General features: G+C 43.4%; 1 long non-coding RNA gene across 1 annotated transcript in view; it reads left to right on the forward strand.

Annotated features, from left to right (window-relative positions):
* Positions 1–5,250: 5,250 nt before the first annotated feature.
* LOC135259846 (uncharacterized) overlaps positions 5,251–20,209 on the forward strand; it is a 50,274-nt gene continuing 35,315 nt past the window's right edge. The window contains exon 1 of the long non-coding RNA XR_010331399.1: positions 5,251–5,346. This is a non-coding gene — a long non-coding RNA (uncharacterized LOC135259846). The remainder of the gene's footprint in view (positions 5,347–20,209) is intronic.

The raw sequence follows: 20,209 nt of genomic DNA on the forward strand, positions 1-20,209 counted from the left end.
TTGGCTGACGCTGATACACCAAAAAAATTTCCCCTGGATTCAGTGGGATCATTTTCTGTCCAATTAGTTTATAAACTTGAGTTAAATTAAACTAGAGAAGAAACAGAGGAGTGGGTTTGTGGGGCTTTTAATGATGATATAAAATGACCTAAAATAACCGAAGTCTCTGGAAGCAAAGATTTCATTCATTCATGACATTATTTGTTAAAATGAACACCCTCCTCTCCTGTGCCCCTGACGCTGGCACCAAGTGACCCTTCTACTCTCCCTGAATGCGCCAGGCCCCATGACCCTCTCTACCCCACCAAAGGCAGAGAGACCCTGAGGAGTGGGTGTGACTGTGAAGCGAGCGGAAAGCCAGAATGCCTGCATGCCGTCAAGTGGAGCATGCTGGGTAAAATTAGCCACAGAGAAGGATCCTGTCTAACTGGCAGCAGTGTGGTGGTACATGACGGTAAAGCTTGGCGGTCTCAGCCCCTCACTGCACCTGTGCCACGCTGGGGTGTTGGGGCGTGGCCCAGGTCTCCTGGGGCCTGTGTCAGAGGGAACAACTGAATGAATGAATGAATGAATCATTGTATTTATATAGCACTTTTCCAAAATGCCCGAATTTGCAGAGGCATGCGAAGCCCTGACTCTCTCGTGCACCCCTTGGCACGCTTAGTTTATCCTGGCTGCCTTCCGGAGACTTCACCACAACACATGTCAGCGAATATAAGTGAACTTTCAGATGAACATAAAAGCAAAAGAATACATAATGAAGAGAACAGGCCATTCTGCCCAACTAGAACATAAGAACATTAAAAAAAAAAAAAAAAAAACGTAATGAGGAGAACAGGTCATCCAGTTCATCTAGAACTTAAAAACATAAGAATACATAATGAGGAGAACAGCCTCCTTAGGCTTTCCATTTACCTACAGACTAAAGAGTATCCAGAACTTTGTCAAACCTAGACTTGAACACCTCGAGGGCCTCTGCCTCTACTACATAGTCTGGCCAGCTGATCCACATGCGGACAACTCTGTGAAAAGACATCCTGATATTTATGTGGATTCATGAACCTCAGTTAAATTCCCTCCAATTCAAGTACTATAGGTAAACCTGAAGAGACTGGCTAGCTTGAGTCATTTCTTGTAACTTCTGAATTTCATACCAGGAACCAATGTTGCCCTTCTGTGTTTTTGGTGGCATCTGTGGTACCCAGAATGACACACAATACTCTTAAGTACGGTCTAACAAGGGCATTGTATAACATCAACATAACCTCCTTTGATTTATACTGTGTACTTTTTCAAAAATAAGTTCTGGTATATTTAATTTTAGATATATATATATATTTTAAAACCACTGTTTCTTATTACTAGACACATAAACACATGCAAAATGTTTTCAGAAGTCTATGACAGAAGACAGTTGCTTTAACCTCTTCTGTTTCTTCTCTGTCCTTAAGGTTTTCTCTGCATGGTAGATGTCATGTTCTGTTATTAGATGTTTTCTTCTCGCTCTGTGAGCGTGTGGATTCCTAGTGTTCAGTTATGACCTTTGTCTATGAACTGTTTTGACCTCCTGGGATGGCTCATTACTGTGAAAGTTTGCGACCACAGAGGAAGGTGTATTAACTGTACTCTTATCCATCCTCTCTGGGAAAACAGCGAAGACTAAAGAAGTTTAAAGTAGGTCTTTTACTGCCTGAAAATCAGCAAATTTATTCAAAATTAAAAGTAAATAGACCATTTGAAGTGGCCTCAGCAGAATAATCTTTTCCGCAGGCCTGCCCTGTTTCTTGTCTGTCTGATTTTGACTGCTGCCTGGCGTTCCCGCTGCTGTTTTGTTGCTGCTCCATTAGATGGCAGGCGCGGAGCGGAGTTCCTCTCTTCATGAATAATTATGACAAGAGCTTCATTTTGGGGGCAGTGAACAGGGAACAACAAGCCCCAGAGTAAGAATTAAAAAAAACATATACATGAAAAATGAAACTGGCATCAATTTGGAATTTATTAAGAAATCCGCAGAAAATCACATTTCCAGTTTCAGCTCCCGGGCGGATCGACGGCTCTCGCAAAGGTTTCGGGTTCGAGATGTTCACTCCGTTAGCCAGGAGGCTCCACCTCAGCCAAGGGGGGAAACGCACGATAAACCCAGAGTGTGACCATCCATAACTTAGGGTTGGGGACCTAGCTGGCCTTCCGCAGGTCCCAGCTCAGCCCCAACGCCAGAGCACACAGCGAGCGATTCGGGACAGAGGGTCGGGGGCTCAAAATGCCCGCCGAGCTCATGCATATTCAGAGCGGGGGCTTCACTGCTGCTGTTTCCACTCCGTGTGTCGTGGTGTGCAGCAGCAGCATGGTCACCTGCCCTTGGGTTTGTCATCAAAGAGCAGCCAGTGACCTCCACTCGCTTAGCTGCAGCCAGCCAGTATTTTAGTCCTTTATCCTTTATTTTGATTATATATTATATTCAGATCATTTTCTACATCTCCATTTTTCATCACTTGTGAAGTGTTTTGAGTAGAGAAAGACTAAAAATATGTATTTTATATATCTACTAATATCATCATTATTATTATTATTATTATTATTATTATTATTATTATTAGTGGAGTTGTCCTATTCATATGCCCTTGTTGAATAAAGTTTATTGTGGCAGGCTTGACTGGTCACAGCTATATCTCAGTCATTATTCACATCTGCCTATAAGGAATACTTCCAAATTCTACACAAAATGCTTGTGTCTGCTCACATCATTCCCATCATCCTTTGCACTGACAACCATCCCTAAGTAACACTGTAGCATGGTGGTTAGGAAGCTGGGCTTGTAAATCAGGAGGTGTAGATTCAACTCCCAGTGCCTTTGAGCTTGACGCTTGCTTGCATTATTTCTTTAAGTTATCCAGCTGTGTATACTGAAAGTATATAAAAATGTAACATCTGTATGTCAGTCTAGATAAAGGTGTCTGTAAATAAATCAGTACTTATGGCACAGAACAGCAGTCTGCAGGGGAAACATTGGAGTCAAAAAAGGTAGTGACACCAAAAAAATTGCTTTTTTAATGTGGTGTGTCACCAATTGCTTTAACATTATTTAATTACCAAACAATATATGGCTTAAACAAACTTAATAACTGTCATATGTCATATTACACAAATGTTTTCTTCATAAGAGTACATTGTTTAAAGTATTTGATAGATGACAGGCTAACAGACGCTTTGAATGACACAATAATGCAGAATACCACTAGAAAAAAAGAAACTACAGACTTTCTAGTAAAATGTAATTTGAAACATTAAAACACTTCTGCAGTAGGCCTGTTACTCCACAGATGATTTTGTTGGCTAACACATTTGCCTTTTGGGTTCTGAAATTGAATATATGCGTTTTAACCACAAAAAAAAGACTTTATATTGCAGACTTTTAACTACAAACTTCAAAGTAAGTGTCAATCACATACCCTGCATCACAAAACCAGAATAAGATTTAAAACCTGGATATATATGACCTTTGAACTCTGTAGCATGCTTGTCTACCTGGGAGATAATAATCTTGCCACCACTGCTGCTCCACGGGCCCACCCTTGGGCAAAGACCCAGCGCTCGTCGAAATGACTGATAGAATCGACGGTGTTCCAAAACAACGCCAAACCGACGTGTCTCCTGCTGCGACTCCGAGCCCAGCTCCGGGGGCTTGTTGCGTCTTTCGGCCGGGGTTGTTTTGTCTTTGGCGGTGCTCACACCCCGTTGTCCTCCGTCCCCGAAGACCGGACTGTTCGGCCTCGGCTGTTCCTCCTATCTCCAAGTGACCACCGCAGGGGAACGGAGCCTGACGTGAGAAACTCCCCCACACCAGTACGAGTCAAGGATCCCGTCCTGTTTTGAGTTTCAGCCTGCCATTACACACCGATGTTATGACGTGAGGTGGCACCTGTCCAGAACACTTCACACGTAAAATTAACGCACAGTGTAAAATGCATAAGATTGCGGCATGCGCATTTAAAGCATACACATCTTTATATAGTCTATACCAGTGGTTCTCAGCCTTGGCCCTGGGGCCACCCTGTGTATGCTGGTTTCTGTTCCAACCACATTTGCAATCACAGGGTTTTAACAAGCTGTTCATTTTTGTTAATTAGGTGCTTTTCATGTTTCGGGGGATTATTTACTCTCTTAAGCCACTTTATATCAGAAGTAGCCATGCATGCCATGAAGAAAAAAGATCACATGCTCACATTGTGCTTACTCTGCTATTTTGCGAACAATTGCAGAAAAAGAGATATAAGAATAATTTTACAGATCAAATTAAAGACTGAGGCGAAACAATAAGGTGATTAGGTTGTTGAACATGTGTTTAAGTTCTTTCATGCACCGAAAAGCACCTAATTAAAAACAAAAATTCCATCTTATTTAAATTCTGGGATTGCAATTGTTGTTGGAATAAAAACCAGGGTGCACAGGAGGGCCCCAGGACTAAGGTTGGGAACCACCGGTCAATACCGCTACTAACAAGAATGTCATTTTAAAGTTGATTTATTTCCTCTTTATTCACGATTTAATGTTTATAAACGGCGGTCGTTGGTGTTATTACCAAACCCCCTTCACCCTAAATATGCGTAGGCTTATGCAACGCAGAAACCGGACTAATGCCACTGCTGTGTAAGATGAAAGATCCAAATAGGGCTAGATCTATGGTGGGTATAGCAACAGGAAAACTGAAACAAAAATGGGACAACAAGCTACACAATGCATGAAAGTCAATAAAACGGACCCTGGGAATAAAACTGCCTCTTTAGGAGGCAACTGCTATCGTACCACAGCTCGTGCCAAGGACCTGGCGCCCTGTTCTCCATTTGTAGCCTATTCATTTAATTTATGGACAAACAAAACATGAAAACACTATGGGTTGGCGTCAGGAAATGAAAGGAAAAAAATGCAATTTATTAGGCCTATTTGAAAATATCCCCTTAGAACATTAGGGGCATTCCAAGATTTTATCAACATAATTCAAGTGTTATGTCATACAACCTGTACTATTATTAATATTATTTTCATATGTATTTTTGTTGCTTTCAAATTTATAAATACTTTCGGTTTTTTAATAGTTTTGGTGGACCTATATGGATGCTATGAAAGACTTCCACACTTTCGCGCAACTCGTTAAAAATCATATCTGCCTTTTCTGTCCAGCCCTCTCTCTGGCGATGTCCAACATAAGCCCAGAGAATAGAGCGGAAGTTGTTAACGTAAATATGAATTCTCGACGGCTGAGTACTAGGAAGCGTACCTACCTAAAGCGCAATGAAGTAATTACAGAGAGTGTTGCATACCGGACACGTTTCAAGAACAAGACTTCAGGTACAAATGGCTTTTTTGTACCCTACACAGTGCTTTACACATCAAGGACAGAGAACTTGCCTGATAATGATTGACTGTTTGGCTGCCTCAAAGATTTGTCTAAGTGGTAACAGTGGTTAATAAGCTGCAGCAAAACGCAGCATGTTGGCTAGTTAGATAGATAGTTACCAGCCAGGAACACGTGTAGCTTGAGAGTTGCTTTGACCAGTGATGACAGTTTTGCTAATTCAGCCAATATTTAATGAATGCGGCTAGCTTGCGAGCTACAGTTCCGCGATATTTATCTAGTAGGCTCCCTACTTATGTGGCATATTCAGGGAAGAAGTTCCTAACAAACTGAGTAGCTCTGGCTGTCTCTCTAACTCGCAAGAACCCAGGACGGTGTCCAAGAACCGTGAAGTGGTGTGTCACTATCAGAGCCGAACTGACGAAAGCTGTCGCCAAGATTTTTATTAAAGTTTTATCAAAGTCTGATGAAATTCTTGACTTGAACTTCAAAAGGGTTCTGACTTAACGGTTGTGTGCCTGCAGTCGGCAAAGGATTGTTTCAAGCACCGGATGAATGCCCGTGTGCCGCCTGTCCGCAAACAGCGATTGAGGTAGTATCCTACTTTTTATTAAGGAATACTATGTCCAAAAGTATCTGGACAACCCTTAGTCTGGGGCTGTTTTTCAAGGTTTGGGGAAGGCCCCTTAGTTCCACTGAAGGCAAATTCTAATGCTACAGCATACAATCACATTATGGACAATTATGTTAATCCCCAACAGTTTGGGGAAGGCCCTTTCCTATTTCAGCATGGCAGTGCCTCTGGGCACTAGTTCAAGGGTTCTTTGTTAGGCAACATGGTTCGATCAAGGAGCTTTCATGCTTTTCACACCTACCAGTGGAGGGCGCCCCTATGGAGAAAAGCAAAAGAATCATTTTTTTCTGAAGAGGGTTCCATAGATTTCCTACAACAGTGCTGTGTTGTATGCAGATGACATTATCACTGAATGTTCTTCACCCAAGAAGAACTATCATCTCTTTTTTGTGCTGCTTTGTGAGTGTGTGCGCACATGCGTGTTTGTGCTTGTGTTTTGACTTGTGTTCATTCCCATGGAATGATGTAAAACGTCAAGAACCTCATATACATGCAATTCTTCAGTATATTAAGTAACACTGAATGCTGTGGCAATCTTTTGACTGTTGTACATTGGACTCATGGTTAAGTTTCCATAGGTTAATCTCATCTGCAGCTAGTTTTAACATGGCAAATGGGAGGACTAATGTTATGCCAGTCTTCTCCTTTTGGTCACCAGTTTAGAATAGAATTTTATGATTTTACATTTTGACTATATTAAAAAATACAACTTAGGCTAAAGGAGTAGCATTGAAGTTGTTCATAATTTAGGACAGTGAATGCCCCTCCGTTTGAGTTGACACTGTTTTCGCAGTGTCTTTTTGTATACTCTCAGTACAAGTCCACTTGCTAGGTGCCAATTTTGTAGTTCAATTAAAATGCAAATGAATTTCTGTGTACTGGGGTTTAAGCTGTAACCAGGTTGTTCGGGAACAGTATAGCCTACTTTCTGCAAGTCCTGCTGTAGTTATGGGAAATCCCTGCACAGTTTATTCATAAGAATTTAAGTCGTTAAGTCTTCTTGCCCTCCTTTGTCTGAGCTTCGGCACCGAATATCAGGATGAGTGGTGGTTTGGCCTGGCTAGAACTGTTAGATCCTGTGTGATGATTTGAGAGAAAACAACAAAATATAAAAACACACGGCTCATTTGCAACTTAGTTCTGGCCGTCTTCTAACAAAAAAGGACAAGGAAGGGAAATGTTTGACCAATTGTTCCAAACCACCGTCTCTGTAATGCAACCCAATGGGAGAGTTCAGATTGCTCCAGTTTGTCTAACAGTTCAGATGTTATGGAAAGCAGGAACGCCCAAGCACCACCCCGACTAGAAGAGACAAAATACTGGGCATTAGTTGCAGTCAGAGTCTCTCTTCAGAATTGGCAGAGCTTGCCTGTTTTGCATCTAGCTTTCTTTTGTACACCAGCATGTCTTTGTTTAACTTTCTAATATCCACTGAAACACGCAAGACATTGTGCCTCTGCTCTGATATTAATGAACACGCGAGTCTTTGAAGCTGGCAAATAAGGCTGAATGATTGCAGGGAGAAAAAACAAACGTTGCAACAGCGTCGCCAGGCAATAATTGATGCCTGGAGATTTGCTTTTCAGAAACGCGCGGCGGGTCTCTCCTCAGTTTTCAAAGAGCCGCGGCGAAATATGTCAGTATGTTTTTGTTTTGGACCTGTTTTTTTGTGCAGCCAGGGCAGTTAATATTTAACCTTTTTTTGTGGAGTTGGGTTGCGTTTACCGTGGACCGTATGGCTGTTGACCATGCCGTATTCGGCCCCCTTTGTAACCGACGCCACTCCATCACTCGTGCCCCGTTTGTTCCTGCGGAATTCCGCCGTCTGTCGGTTGATTTAGAACCCCTTTGAACGAGCGCATTCCACTCCGGCGCTCCCGACAAAAGAACAAAGCCTTCCCGTCTCGAGTGCGGCCGGGCTCTCCCCGCTCCTCCTCCACTCGGCCACCGATGAAAAATAACGTCACAGAATGTGGAACTGTTTGTTCACATTGTGTAAAAATAAAGGGAGTTCTTTTCATCTTTTCATCATTTGGAGTGGAAGGAAAGAAAGCTTTGAATGCGATGTTACTATGTGTATTATACAGTGAACATGGTATACCTTGCGGTGGACCATTTTCAAGCATTGTAGCTTATCCTCTGATACAGACTGTGGGTCTGGCATTGTGTGAAACAAGTTATGAGAACAACACTATCGTTTTCATTGAAGTAGATATGTCCTTTAAAATAAAAATGGAACCCTTTACTTTAAAGGGCTGGGTCAGTACACTACAGTGCAGCAGGAATATGGATGAACTGCCGAGGTCTGAGGTCTGACTCCAAAGCCCAGAATTCTAAGTGAAGGATGACCGTTAGTCCTGACTGGCTGTAACAATTTGTAATTTACAGTTGTGGTATTTAGCAGACGCTTTGTCCTGAGCGAATTGAAAAGTAACTGGACCCCCCTCCCCTAACTCTGAAGGCAATCTGGCCAATCATATATAGCACTGTACCTTTGGGATTCTAGCAATTCTACATCAGATCCAAGTCAGGCAGGGTGTGGACAGCCAAAAATCTTGTTCTTACAACCCTGGACCAGAAGTCCGCCCTGCATGGGTGCTGTTTAAAATCAGTTTGAATTTGAAAGTGCTTGTTTTGTACAGCTGGATAAACCGCTGATTAGTCTTCATGCGACTACATGTGGTTTCTCCTGTTTGCTGGTGAGCCCACAGTCGTTGGATGTCTTGCTCAGACGTCTTGGATGGTCTTTCCCAAGGATTTATGGCTATGTTGACTCATTTAGCCCAGTGGGTACACAAAAAAGGTTACTGCCAGAGAGATGGATAGGTTTGGCGTTGATGGGGATATAACTGTGTTGGACAGGGGGCTGTGTGTGACTCTGTGATCGGGAAAGGAGCGAGGTAAAGGGATTTAAGCCAAAAGTGATTTGTCCCATTTGGGACACCTTGTCTCACATGTCCCTGTGTTCTGTGAATTTCTACCAGCCAGAGATTAATGGCTGTGAAACACATTTACATAAAAAACACACCTCTCAATGTCACTCTTGTGGATAACCTAAGATTACATGATGTGGAAATGTAATTTGTCAAATAAATAATTTGACATTCATTTCCCTGTGTGTGTGTGTGTGTGCATGCGTGTGTGTTTGTGTTTTGGCAATGTCACAAATGTTCAAATGCAACTGACCCCAACCCTGAAATAATTTTTTGAAAGGATCTTTGTGCTGTGCTGTGACTATTAATATCCTTTGTCGTGGGTAAGAGTTCCACTGTGCGTGATGTGTTTCCCTGGGAGGAAGTGTGGTCGGTGCTTTTTTCCAGTAAACAAGTCAATCTCGCGCTGTCACTGTGTTATTCATATGCATGCTCATATCATACGACTGTACAGTAATGAGAGAGAGGGAGAGAGAGAGAGAGAAACAGAAACACTGCCCTTGGGTTAGAAAACTGTTAGCAGGCTTGGGTTAGCTAGCTGTAAACACGTGGAGCAGTGATGCACTGTGTTGTGTGCCTAATTGTGCGGTGATTTTGAATGGTTATAAATAAAATACAGGGGAAGACCTCACAGTTTGATCCTAAAAGCCATAGAAAAAAAGTCTCCTCTCAGCAGTGGTTACTGTTGCTTTAGTTTGATAATTTAAGTGAACATGCTCTGTTTTCTGGAGTATTAAAATCAGTGCTCATGAGAGAAGCTTACAGTCAGCCCCTTATAGGCTACCTGTATTGCCGTAACCAACCAGCTGCAGCCTTTTCTGTGACCTACAGAGGTTAAACCCACTTCCTGTATGTGGCACCGAGGTAAGGTGCTAAACCTGAAAATGTCCACCTGTATGAGCTGACGGTATGTAAAACAAGCAATTTAAGTAAATAGCAAGTATGCATTTTATTAATATAAACACTTTAAGAAGATGTAGAAGAGAAATAGCAGTAACAGGGAGTTCTTCTAAAAGGTACAAAAGTTATGAAAACACATATGTAACTGTGTGTATGGGGTTGGGGGGGTGTTAGGGGGTGTAGGGTGGAGTCAGTGAGGGAAATAGTGTGGTTCTGAGGCAAAAACAGAGAGTCACTGGTGGGTGGGTGGGTTAAGGAAGATTTATGAGGTGATAACTACAGAGGTCACCCAGAATGGTAAAAGCCTCACACTGCTACCCTTGGAATCTTTCAGCGACTGCAGTCAACAACAAAATAATGGAGCCGATGTCTTCAGGAATCTGTGGCTTCCTAAAGCCTTTGCTTGTCCAAGCTCAGATCCTTAGACCCCCCCCCCCCCACCCCACCCCCCCAACCCCACTCCCCTCACCCTCTTCTAATGACACGTTCAAATTAGCCGTGGTCAGAGTCTTCAAATACATGGGCAGTGGCACGCAAATACTTCTCCCCACCTCACCTCTCCCCAGTCGAACCCGGGACTAACCGCACCGTGGGGTCAGCCTGTTGTCAGAGCCACGTTCCAGACCAGTAATTTAGCCTTTGTTTCACATGTAGCCTCAATGGTTCAAATATATTTATAAAAAAAGATACATTTTCTATATATGTAAAAGTCAGATGGCTCTCTGAAGGTCATTGAAATAAAAGACAACATAAAATGAGGTTTTTTTTTTCCATTTGAAGTTGTCTTTGTTGAACGTAAACAGTTGTGTGTGAGTATGTGTGTGTGTGTGAGAGAGGGCAAGAGAAAAAGAGAGGGACAGAGAGAACCACGCTTTAATGAGGACCCGACCGAGAAACAAGAAAAACCCCTTGGCCGCCCAATGCCGAACTCTTATTTTTAGTGTAGGTTGAGTTGTGGCAGAGGTCTTTGTTAATGGAAAGAATGGAGGGGAGGACATGTACATTTCTCTCTCGCTGCTACTGTAATTCATTCCACGCTGGTTTTTTTCCCCCTCTGATTCTAATGTGAGCAAGGCTTTCCTTGACTGAGGCTCTCTCTTTAGTGAACGGATAAATTTGGAAAAGTAAACCAGAGAAATGACTTCTGTGTGACTTTGTGAGATGATGAGACTACTCAAAAAATTAGGCCTCGGATGTCTGTGTGTAATTCATCATTTCTTTCCGTGATCTTTGTTTATAAAAAACAAAGACGAAAATTGCTCATTTTTAGGTCGTTTTGAGTTTAATCATTGCTGCTCCTTATTTAGTTTACCAGTACTAATTTAGGGGGATATATTGAACCTATTTGCAGAATCCCAATGTTTGTGCAAGTGAGAGACATACCCATTCTTGGAAATTTATCCTGGTTATTTTGTACATTACAGTCAGTCTTTTAAAAACAGAACACATTTGGAAAAATTCTGATTGTCCCAGTAGTGCCAAATGCTAGATAATGTGCATCTTTGCAGGGCCGACTGTTTAAAGCAGTGTTATTCAACTGCTTGTGCACGGGTCATTCCTTTTCCACATGCTGTTCAAAACAAAGCATGGTCAATGTGTACATGTGTAGGCTTAAACTCAGTAGAAGCTTTCTTCAGATGCGCGCAGAGCTATTGCTAATTATTTTGTCACCAGTGGGAGGTGTTCTTACAGTGCAGATGCAGGCCTGGACACAAAATATTTTGATGCTTCTAAATAATACTTATTTAAAAACCTTTAATACTTTTTTTTCTTCTCTGTATGGTAAAGAGCCAAAATACACTGGCCATGTTCAGCCCTCCAGTCTACCAGTTCAGTAGCCCTGGTTTAAAGGTTTGAAGTCGGGGGCAGGTGAAGGTTTAAATGGCCTCGTTTTCCTGTAGTGGGCTTGTGTTACCTTGCTTCTGTGTGTGATATGGGTTTACACACCACACCTGGATTAAAAACCTAATTTCAAATACTTTAGACAGCAAATTTCTGCAGAGAACAGTTTTAAAACAAACACGTATTTTAACGAATACTATTTTGACCAGTAACTTGTTTCTTTGAAAGCCATGGATACAAGGTATTGTTTTCTAATTTTACCAGCATCTAAGGAGTTACAGCATTTCAAATTCATATTTTGAGCCAGAGCCTGTTACACACCTTTTCTGTTGGACACTGTAGAGATGGTTGTCTTCTGACAGACAAATGGATTACTGTCTCTCACTGTCAGTTTTGGTTTCACTTCCTGGTCCAAGCTGCGGGGATGCAGTTTCCAGGGAAACCAAGCTACTGGGAGTCAGGTTTGCAAAGATCACATCTGGAAGCAGAGTTTTCCAAACGACCTCTTGCAAGTGTTTATGCCCGCGACCACTTTCATTTCTGATCTTGTTTTCATTCTAGCAATGTTTTGCTGAGGTTTTTCCCTCGAAGGGTTGGTCTAGAGGTATAAATAGGCTATGCCGTTTTTAGATTAATTAAATTGATGATCTGAATTTAAGGGGGCAGTTTGATTTTTGTCTCAAGCATTCTGACACTTTCTGGGCTTCCAGTATAACCTCTCCATTCATACGGCCACACCAGTTCTCCATTCACTTTTTTCTCTCTAAACACGATACTGGCTATTTTAATACCGCATTTCATCACATTTTTTCAATGTTTGCTCAATTGTTTTATCCACATGAAATAACGTGATGGCGGTAGACTATACAAAGCATGCCTAAGTAAACAGTATTTGCTCTACCGATGTAAAACAACGCATTATGCCCAACAAGCGTGCTGTTTCTCCTACCTCACAGAAAGTGTTTGTTTATAGGAAGATTACAGTGTAGGGTTCCATCCTTACGTGCCATATGGAAAGCAGTACAGGAAAGCAATTGTGCGCTTTTAAGTTTGGACGAAAAATGCTAATTTTCCTGCGTTTGTGAATTTGTTTGTCTGCTAGAGGCATGGGCCAGAGGATTCTCACTCTACAAACAAATGAAAACCCAGCATCTGAAAACAATTACAGGTTTTTATACAGCATATTGCATTTCATAAATTTGAAAAAAGTGGCTGTGTTGTACTCATAGACGCAGGCCTTAGCGATGAGCTAAGCAGCACTAATACTGATCATGTGCATGGTCATTATTATATAAGGGAGCAGATACTGAGCAGATTTATTAATCATTAATAAATCCCTGATTGAGATTCATGGACAGTTGGAAATTACAAAGAGGGGACAGAAAATGATCGTCGTTTCAAGATTTTTCTTTTCCCTGGAACTGACAACTGATGAAGTCAGTTATCAGCACGTACATGTAAAGGTCTGTTGACAGAATATAAAACAGTTTGATTGGAGAATTCAAAGAAGAATGATGGTGTATCAGATGCTGTAATTATGTTTTAAAGAATTCTTTAGCAAAGGGGAAATATTGCTAAAAGGCATTAAGCATGATTAATATTTACAACCAGAGATGATGTAGTGCCAGCGTTGGGGGCTTTCCTCTAAATGCTGCTCAACGCCCCACCCTCCATTTATCATGGCGCATTGGCGTTTCAAGACAATAGTCAAGTGTAATAAATTAAAAGATTTTTGAAGTCAAATTTCACATTTATTACACAGAACTTCTGCCCTGCAAAGTTCTCATCTATGGTCATGGAGTCATTGTGGTTGTTTTTGAGCATGCCATCAATTAGTAAAACACAGTCACTTCAGAGAAGTTTGGAACAACTGAGACAAGTCACATGTGCTCCACAGCTGCTTAGCGACAACCGACCTTAAAAACAAATAAATTTGCTTTGGTGTTAAAGACAGATTTATTGGGCAGTTCTTTGGGCTAATCCTTTTGAACGTAATTGTGTTTCAAGTGAGAATTTTTTATATGGAGGACTCTGGCATATAGGCACAGTGCATTTAAAGTACATTATTGTTCAGTCCCCAATGCGGAAGTCTTATAGAGTCTTCTCACTGAGGCTGCTAGGGTCCCCAACCCTGATCTCGGAGAGCCACAGGGTTTGTTGGGGTCCACTCACCTCTTAATTGATCAGTTAAAGAAAATAATAATGTATTATCTCACCTCAAGTTGTTTCTTGGGTCTCAGTTGGTTGTTGATTTTAAGGTGTTATCAAAATCCAGTAGGTTTTTTTTAAATTGGTTCAGGGGCCCCATCAGACACCATGGCTCTCCAGGGCCAGGGTTGGAGACCCGAGCAGACCCTGCGACTCTCCAAGACCAGGAGAGGGGACCCCTGACAAAAGGCAGCAGACATTCATTGACTTGTTTTCCAGGCATTGTGTGAAAGACTGCTCAACCAATTATACTGTCTGCCATTCGCAGTAAAAATTGAAAGTGTAGATTTCACTTTCATATATTACAAGTGGCCCCAGTTCAACTCATATAAACTCCCCTATAGTAGAAAACTGAACATTTTTCCTTCGGTCTTTATGGACAGCACTCTGTTTTTCAGATCAACTGTAGGGTCAGATGGGTGGGCTGGAGGGCCTCATAAAGCAGAACCAGATCAGATTAGGCTCCCCCTCCCGTTTTGCTGGTCAGTGTGGGTGATATTTGCCGGCTCAGCTGATTTTTTTGTGGTAATGGAGGTATGGTTAACCTGGATAACAGGGCTGGTGTACAGTTTCCTGTTTCTGTCTTTGGCCTCCTTCCTTCCTGTCTCCTGGCTTCCTCTCAGCCTGAAATGTGCACCGGTTAACCTGTCCCTGACTGCTGGCGGAGTTGAGAGATCACAGTTCCTTTTAAATTCAGGAAATGAATTTAAATTGAATTCACGAATGTAAAAAATACCGTAATTCATGCTAGCCTATGGTATGTATATATGTCTGGGGTAGTAAATGGGTACTTGCAGTATTACAAAATCCAGTCTTGCAATGTGGTTCCTAATCCAGCTCTTGCAGTATAATTATTGGTAATCAGGAAATAAGCCTGTTTTTAATGTACTGGCTGACATGTGAGCCAGCCGTTTCTGCGAAATCATTAACGCAAGTTAAACAACCATAAATAAATGAAATGCCTTTTTTTGCCATGCCACATACTGTATGCCACCCCAGACCAAAGGTGTCTGCCAAAGAAAGAAAATCATATTGGAAGGCCCAACTGTTTCAATGTGGTGCAAAACAACCTTTTTGGGTGAACTCTTGACGTTTTATTCCCAGTAAACTGAAAACACTGGAATCACTGTGCTCTGTTGTGAGCAGTGCCCGATATTATTTCCCTGGTAGTGTACATTGTATTTACACAACCCAGGTAAGGGCAAATCTCCTAGTATACCACTCAGATCTGTTTTTCTCCTAAATTGGCTGTGATCCCCAGTGCTGGTTCTCACCTATGTCAGACTGCAGTAATATTTTTTTACTGCAGCTTTAGCTCATATTCAACAATGTTAGTTCAAATAAATGATTTGGGCTAATTAAATAAACAAGTCATTAAATGATTGGCATGTGCAGCTTTGGGTAATATACTTCACTGGCCGCACTGGTGTCCTGCTATCTGCAGTCTTATGACCCTTTTCCACCTGGTTGTAGACTAATCAGCAGGAACTACCTATGGGACTACAGTTCCTGGAGGCATGTGTTGCTTCCATCCTGAGAACTGTGAATTAGGCAGTGGAAGTCAGAAAACGGTGATTCTTAGATGTCAATTTGTAATTTACAATGTCTGCTTGGCTCCTCAGAATGCTTTACATCAGGATGTCAATGCAGTCTTCACAAGATTTGCCCATTGAAGTACTGCCTCGCACGGACTACAAGGGCAGGAAGTAAGAACATGCCTAGAACTAACGAGGTCCTTGTGAAAACTGAGTTCTGAGTTGAAGTTCCTCTGTGAAAGGGCTTTAGAATGTTGAAACTATCTAAAGAGCATGCTGACCTGCTACTGTCTAGCACTCAGGGGGGAATGATGCTTATATTTGGAAAAGTTACATTTAAAAAGAGGCCCCCTTTGAAATGTGGGGATGGACCCTTTGAGCATAACAAACAATCAAGGCGGCCCACAAAGCCAGATAAAATATCTGTTCAAGGAAAGTGCCTGTCTGTCTCTCCATCTCCCATTCAGTCTGCCCAAACAGACTTATCCCCATGGTAGGATACCAGTATGATTGCCGAACTGTGAGAAATCTCAGCTCTGGAAATGCTTTCAGTGGCAAGGTTTGTTTTTTCCCCCAAGAATCCGATGGATCGGCTACTGTGGACACAGTCCTTCAGCAGCTTGGAGCTATTATCGGTTTGGATTGACTGTGTTTAAGATCGAATGTAAACAGGAGGAATAGAATGATAAGATTTCTGCTGCACGCTGACAAATCTGACAAATCCAATCTGCTTCATAACAGCGCTTCATTATTCATTTCTGATCCCCTCATGGGCACCTGGGATAGTCCTGCAGCCCTCCGCAAGGCTGTTGGGCATGGTCGGCGCCTGTACGGTCAGGGACAAAACTCGGACCATGGAGTGAGTCATTGGCAGTGAAAAGTAGCAGCTGCTGGCAGTGCACTTGGCGGGGAAGACAGCAGACGGTAGCACTGGGTCAGGCTTGCCAAAGCGACTGGTGTTCCAAATTAGGAGTGAGGGAAAAAATTGTGCATAAAGTTGGATTCAAAAGATTTGAAATGGAAAATGACGGGAGAGAGGAGAGACGAACTGGACATGGCAGCCGTTCAGCTCGCCAGGGTGCCCTTATTGTGTTGCGGTTATTTTGACCTTAAATAACAGAATGACTTCCCACCACAGGAAGCCCATGATCCTCTTGGATAACCCCAAGCTGCCCCAGACTGCTGTTGGTAAATAAATTCAGCGCAAACAGGTTTACCGCCGTTACAATAACTTCCCATCTGCGGTAACCTCGATGAAAGTCTGTTTTTTATTATCGAAAATGTGCGTTGGCCCCCCAGAATGCGATGTCAAATGACAGTGGGTCCACATCAGATATTTCATGCGTTGCTCTCAGTGGACAAGTTCTGTAAGCTCTTGCCTCCGAACTTTGTTGAAAAAGGATGAATTTTCCCGTGGAATCCTTCGAGATCCTTCATGGAGATACGAGTGAAAGGGGATTGTGGGTAAATTCCAGGGTGAAGTGACTGTGAAGCAGGAGAGGGTTTCCCCTGAACTTTGTCCTCTGGGCTCCACTGCGGGTCCTCGCTCGAGAGAGTGCCGACGCCGACCCGTACCGCGAGCGCACGCTCTGCTTTCACAGCCATTGAGGTGCGCTCGTCTGAAACTGCAGGTACAGCTGCATCTCTCACCAGCCCCGCCCCCCGATCGCCTGGGGGTATCATCTGCCACAGGTAACTGTGCAGAAAGGGGGACGAGGGGCAATTAATCATTTGCCTCCATGCCTCTCTGCTTCTCGAACGCTAATGTGTGTCCTTTATTCTCCTCCTCCTGCCTGCGCCCCTGAACTTAAGCACATGCTCTTCTCTGAATACACGTGATGAGTCGGAGGAAGTTCATGTGCGGTTTTAGAAAGCAGGCTCTGAGTGCCTGGTTGACCTGCAGGGGCCGGTGTTGAGAGATGATACAAGGTCATCACTGCCAAACCCAATCCTTCCCTCCCTCCCTGGTGGAGGCTGTGTTTCCCGTGGGGCTCCTGGCCACAGTTGACACTGAGAAGGTCTTGGATTCAATACCAGACCATAGCTCTGCGAAACCTTTGAAAGACATCTGACATTTAACATCTCATGTTTGAGGCAATATGCTTGTACATTTTCTGGTCTGTCACTTTTCCAGGGTTTATTTTTAAACAAAATAATTTTTTTAGAAGAGAAAATACTTTGGGCCAAATAAAAACCAAGATAAAATCAGTCTTTCCCGGAAACCTTGAGTGAAAGTTAGGGTTGTCCAATGTATATGTTATCCACGGCAAAGCAGCACTTTAAACAATGACTTCTGTATGTCTTGTTTTTTGATGGACATTTTCTCTCTCTGTCTTTCTATGCCTCCTACATCTTTCACTGAAGACTTCACTGTCTCTGGAACTCTCAGCCTCTCTCTGGAGCTCTCAGCCCCTCTCTGGAACTCTCTGTCCTTGTCTGGAACTCTCAGCCCCTCTCGGGAACTCTCAGCCCCTCTCTGAAACTCTCAGCCCCTCTCTGGAACTCTCAGCCCCTCTCTGGAACTCTCAGCCTCTCTCGGGAACTCTCAGCCCCTCTCGGGAACTCTCAGTCCCTCACTGGAACTCGCAGCCGCGCTCTGGAACTCGCAACCCCACTCTGGAACTCTCAGTCTCTCTCTGGAGCTCTCAGACCTTCACTGGCATGGGCTGCATGATAAGTATTTCATTTTAATGTGAAAAGGTATGTGAAATGTTATTCATTACGTGCCTGTGGCAGTCACCAGGGGCACCGAGCCCAGTGAAAGGGCAAAGCTGGCTACGGCTCCAAACCAGCATCCATACTGAGAGCTGGTGTGTGAGAGCGCTACAATAAACAGCAGGCCTTTTTCGGCCATTATGATTGTCATAATGAAGATAAATAACAATAAGAAGAAGAAGCATAATATGATGATGATAAAGTTCATGAAAGTTCGTAATGTAACGTTAAAATTAGGGTGATATTTCTGTGTTCTACCTTCATCTGTGGAGTGGTGAAACGGTGACCTCATGTACCCTGATTCCAAAACGGCAATGAAGTTAAATATATCCGCCCACAATCAGTCATCTCTGGAAGTGCAAGGCATGTGCATAAACAAACACCAGACACATGACGGCTCGTGTTAGCGGATTATGGAGATGTGGTGACGGGATGCTGGGTGCCTTCCGTCTCTGGAATGTGGCCAAGTGTCGCAGGGTGTGTCATTTCCAGGACTACAGGTTTTCCATAATCAAACAAAATAAAAACATGGCTAAGGGCTTTGATTGTGGTGACTGACAAAATGCCTGTCAACATAATCATAATGTGTACGGTAGAGTTTGTATGGCTCTCTTGTTTATGAAGTGACCACATTGAGTCATTGTTTTATTGTTAATATAAATTTCCACTCTTTTTTGGACGTTTCTGCGGGAGCAATATGCCAAAGTTGTCATAAAGAAGTGTACTTTCCTACTGAATGAAAAATGGCACTTTCCTTTGTTTTTCATATTGCTCCACTGAGCACGCTCCGGCGCCCTTACTGTATATTAACTCCCAAGCAAACTGGAAACGTATTTCAGGGGAAGACATCCTGTATCTAACTTATGTTTGAATAGAAATGTTCACTGTATATTAGATCCAATTAAAATTAAATCTACTGGTCATACAGTTAACTCCAGTTTCCTGGCTCCCGGGTTCAGAACAGGTTGCTGATTTTCACCTTAAATTTTTCTCCAGGACCAGGGTTGGGGAGGTCTGGTCTACTGTTGACCTTTTTAAAGAGCTTATGAACAAATTGGGATGGCAGGTTTAGTTCTGTGTGATGTGGTTTGGTATGGCCTGTCTTGGAGTGGTGTGGTTCTGCATGGATGGCCTGGTTTGATATGGTTCACATCAGCATGGTTTGGTTTGGTATGGCCTGGTATTATGTGGTTCAGTTCTGCATGGTGTGGTTTAGTTATAGACTGATTTGGTGTGGTTGAGTTCTGCGTGGTGTGGTTTTATATCGCCTGCTGTTGTGTGATGGTTTGGTTTGGTATGGCCTGGTTCGATGTAATGGTGTGGTTTGGTGAGGCCCGGTTTAATGTGGTTCAGTTCTGCATGAGGTGGTTTGCCTGGTTTGCCTGGCCTGGTTTGATGTAGTGATGTGGTTTGGTATGGCCTAGTTTGGTATGGCATGGTTTGGTGTGGTTGAGTTCTGCATGGTGTGGTTTGGTTATGGCCCGGTTTGGTGTGGCTGAGTTCTGCATGGTGTGGTTTGGTTATGGCCTGCTGTGATGTGGCGGTTTGGTTTGGCATGGCTGGTTTGATGTGGTGACCTGGTTAGATACGGAGGGCTACGACGAGCAGCGTTTCAGCACATGGTCGCGGTCGCCCCGGCACCGTCCGCAGGCCTTGGACCGCACGCCCGTCCCGCGGTTTCAGCGGCGCTCTGAGGTGTCCGCCGCGCTTGGACGCCGCGCTCGGGTTGCTCGCCCGCGGTCGTCTCGTGTTTTGTTTTCGCCGCGCGCTCAGATTAAGGGGATCTCCCCCGGGCCGCGGGATCTCTCGCTCGGGGGCCGCTGTGCGCTCGTTTGGGGCCGTTACTCGCGTTTCGGTCCGATCCGCCTCAGCGCCCGCGCCTCGCTCTCCTTCCAGAGGGACTCGTCTGCGAAGCGCCTTTCCCCCCTCCTGTCTGACTCCTGTCTGTTCGCTGTGAGCAGGGCTGTTTATTTGTTCCACGAAGCTTTGGTTCTTCAGCCCTTGTCAGTCCTCTATTTCAAGTTTATGAGAGGGGGGTTGCAATCTCGCTTCTGGGGAGATTTCTCAAGTTTCGTGTTTTCTTCAAACA

Source organism: Anguilla rostrata, chromosome 7 (assembly GCF_018555375.3).
Source record: "Anguilla rostrata isolate EN2019 chromosome 7, ASM1855537v3, whole genome shotgun sequence".
Classification (NCBI taxonomy): domain Eukaryota; kingdom Metazoa; phylum Chordata; class Actinopteri; order Anguilliformes; family Anguillidae; genus Anguilla; species Anguilla rostrata.